General features: G+C 39.8%; 1 pseudogene across 1 annotated transcript; it reads right to left on the reverse strand.

The window, feature by feature from the left end:
- Positions 1-4,385: 4,385 nt before the first annotated feature.
- On the reverse strand, positions 4,386-5,292 carry LOC100943557 (annotated as a pseudogene). The gene has a single exon (XR_153798.3). The product of XR_153798.3 is annotated as a 60S ribosomal protein L6 pseudogene (transcript).
- Positions 5,293-6,754: the final 1,462 nt, after the last annotated feature.

Here is a 6,754-nt window from a genome sequence, read left to right on the forward strand (position 1 = left end):
ACCGCCCATGTTTTATTTTAATTTTTATCAACAAATATTTGTTTTTAAATAGAAATAAATTTCTTTCATGATTTAGCAAACTTTATTTCTAAGAACCTAAGAAAACATCATCAATGTACAACAGTGATTGAAAAAGACTGGAAACCTCTATTCATGTGACTATCATGCAGCCTGACTGTGGAAACCATAGGATGTACCTAGTAGGCCTCCAATTGTGGAAACGTAATTGGACCAAGCGCACACCTGGCTGCTGCATTTTAAAATTCATTGTTGCATTTCCACCAAGGCCATACCTCTGAAGGTCTGTGCCCAGCTAATGACCCAGGAGATAAGATTCTACGGCAGACACATTCCCTGTCAGACTGAAATGGGGTGTGATGGCTTTCCCAGTCGTATCTGGCTCCTTTCCTGTTCTCCTTCACACTGGCAATTCCAACAAAATCCTCCTAGGTTTAATAACATTTTGACACCTGCTTCTGGAAAGACCCATACTAAAATACAGAAAAGCATGTTTTATAAAGATAACTTAATGTCATGCTTTAATTTCAAATTAAATGCTCATGAAATACTAGATGTTTAAAAAGCAAGATGCAAACTGGATGCACAAAATGAGCTAGAGATTGTGATAAAAGAAAACAACACAGATAACAGAATGAATGAAAATATACCAAACTGTTAAAAATGCTTATCTTTGGGTAGCGATCTTACAGGTAGTTTAAATTTTCATATATATATATTTCTCTGGGTATTGTAAGTTTCCAAAAATGAGATTACTTTACTTTGTATTTTAAAACATATCTAAGCATCACAGCTTAACACATTATAAGTTGAAAAGTAGACAAAATAGAATTTGGCTAAGCATATGAAGCATTTAAATTGAGACACATGATGCTTTCCTAAAATAATTGAGGGTGCCTTGTGTGTTGGTTTATTTTAACTTAGAACTCCAAGGAGAAACATAGGCTTCTTGATTCATCGGTATGTTGATGAATTTGAATATGTGAGTTGAAACCGCTATCTTAACAATGGGTAGATATAAACTCTTTTTTGCACGCTTATGAAAAAATGCCACTACTGGGAGAATCTCTAAGACTTGGGGCTGGTTCTCACACCTGTAATTCCAAACTTTCCAAGCACTTTGGAAGGCCAAGGCAGAAGGATCGCTTGAGACCAGGAATTAGAGATCAACCTGAGCAATTGTGAGACATCTGTAATTTTAAAGTAATTTAAAAGTAATTTAAAAATGAGCCTGCATGGTAGTACACACCTGAGTCTTAACTATTCCAAAGGCTGAGGCCAGAGGATTGCTTGAGCCCAGGAGTTTGAGTTTGCTGTGAGCTATAATGATGCCACTTCACTCTAGCCTGGACAACAGACTAGTGTCAAAAAGCAAACAAACAAATGACCCGGGAGTCCCATGATCCCTTTTAAGAGCAAAGAAGCTCAGCTCTTGATTTGATTTAGTTTATAGCAAAATAAAATCTTTTAGGAGGCAAAGAGAGACAGAAGAGTGCTTTTTGTTTGGGGTGGGGCAGGTACACCAAATACATTTTTGCTTTTTTGCCAACTTTGATACCTTGGTTTAGTTGAAAAGGATTCCAAGGAAGCCTCTGATATAGCTGGAAAGGTTGACATGATCAATGAATCATATCTACCTAAATGTGGAAGGAAAATATTTTTCATCTCCGGGGTCTGGGGTAACAGGATCTACAACGCACCAGCAATGTAGTAGTTGTTCTGTTAACATATTGTAACTTCCATGTAAAAACCACACTTAAGTTCCTAACTTCCTATGTTGATCAAAAACATTATGCTCTCATGTTTTATTGAAAGTGTGTTGATTTTGAGGCTGTTTTATAACACAGACCGAGGTAGGTAACAGTTGATATGAAGTAGGACATTATTGGTGGTAACCCATAAGTAACCTGAGAATCACAAACATGTGGGCAATAATGAGCTATATTTTAGGGATTGATCTTTTTAACAGAGGGGGGAGTTGTTCATATACTATTTAAGTTTAGTAAAAATACTTTCCATATTTGCACATTTTATGATGTCAATTGTCATGCTGTAGTACCATTTGAATTTCTTAAAATATAATTTGTATATAGTTTTGCTACTTTGAAATCAAACGTGTTCCTGTATTATGATTTCAAAAGAATACCACTACCGCCCAGGGACACAGAGTGGGTGTATCTTTTGACTGTTGAGAATGGAATCTAGATGCACAGAAGGAGAAGTCAGGATGGTGTCAAGGTCGCTAACCACGGCGCAGAGTCAGCTGGGGGCCTTCCCGGTGCCGCCTCCTGGCCCTCACTCTCTATCTTCTCAATCAAAATCACCGGGGGCAAGGTTCCAGAAGTCTATGCTTTTAACAATTACACGAAGTGATGCTTTATGCATGAGAATTTGAGAACCACTGACCTAATTTTTGAGGGGACTTTGCCACTCATTCCAGAGTATCCTTCCCGCTGCTGCCCCCCACTTTACCCTCACTGAAAAACACCAACAGGGCCTAGATTATTCCCTTTCCCAAACCAAATTTTCTATATCAACTTCTGAGAAATGATGCTTGCTTACTCCTAACCCTGAATATTAATAACCCTCCCAAGAGATGCCATTAATATGCTCCACAAAATGTGGGAAAATGCTTCTGGCAGCTTTAATTAAAATTACAAGTTCCTCTACTTTTACATCTTCCTACAATGACCTATACTCTCTTGGAAATTGAAGCATCTTTCACAATAAATGTAAAAATGGCCTTGGCAGCATTTCAATTATCATAATTTATATCAATCTGATTTTAAAAGAGTAGGACTAGCCATACCAGTGGGTAACAGTTGACTGCACAAAATGCTTCCCCTATAGCAAGCCCTGCATACTTCATGTTGGGCTTTGTTTTGTATGTCTGCACTGGTATTTGTATGTCTGCACTATTGAAGTTTAAACCACATCCTTCGCATAGGTACTGAAGTGCTTCACTCCACACAAGCACTGTCCTCCCATATCTTGTGCCTCCTCTTACTCCCATGAGCAAAAGATGGATTTGAAGGAAGCCTTTCCTTTTTTGGAGTCACATTTGAAATATGAATAATTCCACATGACTTCACGTCAGCAAGTCCAAAGGAAGAGCCCTAAAAAGAATGTATCAATTAAGATGATTTATGGCATTGACCATTCATTTTTGGCCGAGGTAGAAAAACGCATCTCATGAGAAATGCATACCTAGTGCGGTTGCCATAACAGCAGGTGCACCTGCTTCAGCGCAGTGCTGTCTCTCCCTTCCATTGTGAGCCCTGTGCATTTACTACTGGCCACTGCAGTGGGTGCAATTTTTCGTTCTCTGACAGTGAAAAATTTTATTTAAAGTTTTGAACATATACTAGCTCTGGTAAGAAGACAGATGGCTCCATAAAATATGCAATAAAGAAGTCTCTAGGGTTTTTTGAAAGTTAAAAAATGTGAAAACTCATTGTGGTGCCATTTGGCCCCTGAGGTTGTGAGTCTGTCAGCATTTTGATTCCTGACTTCTGCATTTTTAAATTCTGTTTGGGCAATACTAGTGTCCTTCATCATGAAAAGGAAAGCTTTCTCCAAAAAACTATTGTTTTCCAAAAAAAAAAAAAAATGTATTCGTGTGGAAATGGCACAAAAAGTTTTTGTTTTATACCTTAAACAAGATAAAGTGCTTCTTTAAATTTTTTTTTTTTGCCTTGAATATTGTGTACATCAGTGGAGATTATGTATTTAACACATTCATTTTAATCAGGAAATTAAACACTTAAACACTTCACTAACCAGATTTGCATCTAGCAGCTCTGATAAATGAACTCTAAGTTACCTTCAGAAATTGTTCATTAGACTTACATCTAGTTTTCAGGCCAGAAGATGGAACTATAGACAGAATTAACATCTGGAATGGAGGTCTGTTGTGAGACTTAGAATTCCTATTGTGACTCTCACATTAACAAGCCATGTGATCCTAGGCAAGACTGTGGGTCAGTCCCACCAAGACGTCTTCCAGCCCTCGGGGGATGAAATGCTTCTTAGAAACATATCTAGCCCACAGGTAACATTAGAAAGTCCTTGGTCTTCATCCTTGACCAATTCCTCACCACTGTTGGGTAATATTTTTATACTAGTCTACAGAGGTAAATATTTAAGAGTTTAAATTAAAAGAGAAAGATGAGTTATAAACTGAATAAGATGTCAAAGAAGTTCTTAGTCAGAAATGTGACATTGATTATTCCGATGTGTGAAGATCATTGTCTTCTGCCATTAAGGCTGAGGCCTATTACACTCCTGGTAGGGTGCAGGCTCCATGGACATTTCAGATAGCTCTGTATCTCCTGTGTTAAATTAGGCTCCTGTGATTTTTTTTTTTAATCCATTAGCCATTTAATTAGGTTCTTTTTAAGAAATTTAAAACACCATTTTATGAGGGTAAGCTCCATTTGTCAGAGCAAACACGGATCGCAGGTAGCCTTGGAGCTGAGGAATAGCCTTGATTTTCGGTAAAATTTGCGAGTCCACAGCTTTTTGATCAACCTCGTGCTGTTCTGTTATCTCCTATTTCTCTTTTTCTGTGAAGATCTCACTTTCTTAGTGTCTGGGCTTCTGGAGCTGCTTCTTCTTGAAATAAGCATCAGTAAGATGCTTCGGGATTTTAACATTACTGATGTCAATTTTTGTGGTGGTGGTGATGACAAATTTCTGGTGTGCCCTTCGTAAAGGAACTCGATTGAGGGACAGAGGTCCAGTCACAAGTAGCAAGCCACTGCCCAGTTGCTTTAGGAAAACCACTCTCTTGCCTCTGTGGCGCCCAGTGAGGATAATTAGAACGGTCCCAGGTGTGATGCTAGATCGCAGTTTTCTCACATGCTGACTAAATGGGTTTTTGCCCTGGCTCAATAGCTTTTGAGGCGCATCTTCGGTGGGATAGTATCTAGGCATTTTGCGAAGTTTAACCACCCGAGTACCACCATTCTTGTCCCCACCAACTGGTTTTGTAACAGTGGCAAGGACCTTCGCCTTCTTCTTCTTTTCAATCTTGGATTTAGCTGCTGTGTATTTCCTCTTATACATCGCCTTTCTGGAATACATGATGGATCAGGAATATCTGCCTATTCCTCTGACCAGAACAGGATTTTGGCTGCAATGGGGCATCCCCTTCTTGGTCTTAGGCTTCTTCTTTTTATTAACAGATTTCTTCTCTTTAGAAACCAGTTTCTTCTCCTTAGAAACCAGTTTCTTCTCTTTAGAAACCGGCTTCTCAACTTTTTCACCCGCCATCTTGCAAGACGGGAAAGAGCCCCGTGCTTTTTCTTGAAGAGAGGCTCTATTGCTTAGCCATAGAGATCTATGACCAAAATTGTTATTATGTTCTGTGTAAAGAAAGGCAAATGATACATCATCCACACCAGCCTAGAGGATGGTCCATTCATCTTTTTATTACAGTGCCACATACATGATATACCTGCCATGTTAGACACCCAAGAAGGGTTTCATGAGTGAATGAGTGGATTAATGAATGAACAAGCAAATGCACAAACCTATGCTGGGCACTGAGCCTGACTGAAGTCACAAGGATAATCAGAAGCCTCAGTTTCTCAAATGAACCCATGATCTCCCGCTTGCCCAGGGTTGGTAAATGACACTCCTCTGCTTTTCTTTCCGCTAGATGGAGTGCTTCTTATTACTGCCCATGGCCAATTAACTCCAATGGAAAAAGGAAATCCATCATAACATTCATTTTTCTAATGGGAAAGTTAGATGCAATCTTCTCTGAAATAAAGATGCATGACACAGGACTTACTGGAATAGAGTTGAAAAGGAGAACACTATTCTTCAGATAGCAAATTTGGGTTACAGGAGCGAGTACCAAGCCAGAGACACTTGCCCATCAGGCCACAAGCCAAGGCCCTTGGGTCTCAGGTCTGCCCATATTTTTGAGAGCCCATTAACCGTGATTATTTTGTCCCCTGCTTAGAACTCAAGGATACAGGTGCCTTTGGTTCATGGACCACAGCTGCTCCTTTCACACTGGCCCCATTCCAACCAGCAGCTGGGCTTTCTCTGCTGCCATCGCTGGTGCTTTGTCTTCCTCACTGCATTCCAGGCTGGCCTCACCAACAGGGCTCTTGCAGCTGCCTTCACATATGTCTATCTCTGTACACTCTTCCAACAGCCTCACGTCATCATGCACAGAGCCAGGATGCTGCCTTCCCAACACAGGACCATTTTTAGAGTCACATCCAGACCAAGAAGGAACCTGATGCTTCTTTGAGGAGGTCCTACAACTTGAGCTTCGGGATGGCCATGTAGAATACACAAGGCACTTCTACTTGTCTTTTGATGCTTCTCCTCTGTGTATACTATCTTCAAAAAATTAAAGCACTATTTCCATGGCAGTGGTCCCTGAAATATGGGCCCTGAGGAAAAGTATTCTTATACTCCAACTGATTTGAGGCCTGAGGGATACAGCTCTTTAAAGAACCAAATGTGGTCAAGGACCACAGGTTTTAGCTTTGGGACTCACACCAGAATTTCATGGATCTGACAAAGAGACACTTTTGTTATTCCTATGATATTCAAGGATACTCACCTTACTTAGGCTAATTCTCCAGGGTGGGGTACCTGTCTACTGACTTCACCTTAGCCTAGTCTACCTTACAACCTGCCTAAGTCATTCAATAACTGTCATTTATGTATTTTATGCCTATATTATGTTATGTCTTAGGAATAATAAAAGTTC

This window comes from Otolemur garnettii, unplaced genomic scaffold (genome assembly GCF_000181295.1).
Source record: "Otolemur garnettii isolate 467f Iridium unplaced genomic scaffold, OtoGar3 scaffold00052, whole genome shotgun sequence".
Classification (NCBI taxonomy): domain Eukaryota; kingdom Metazoa; phylum Chordata; class Mammalia; order Primates; family Galagidae; genus Otolemur; species Otolemur garnettii.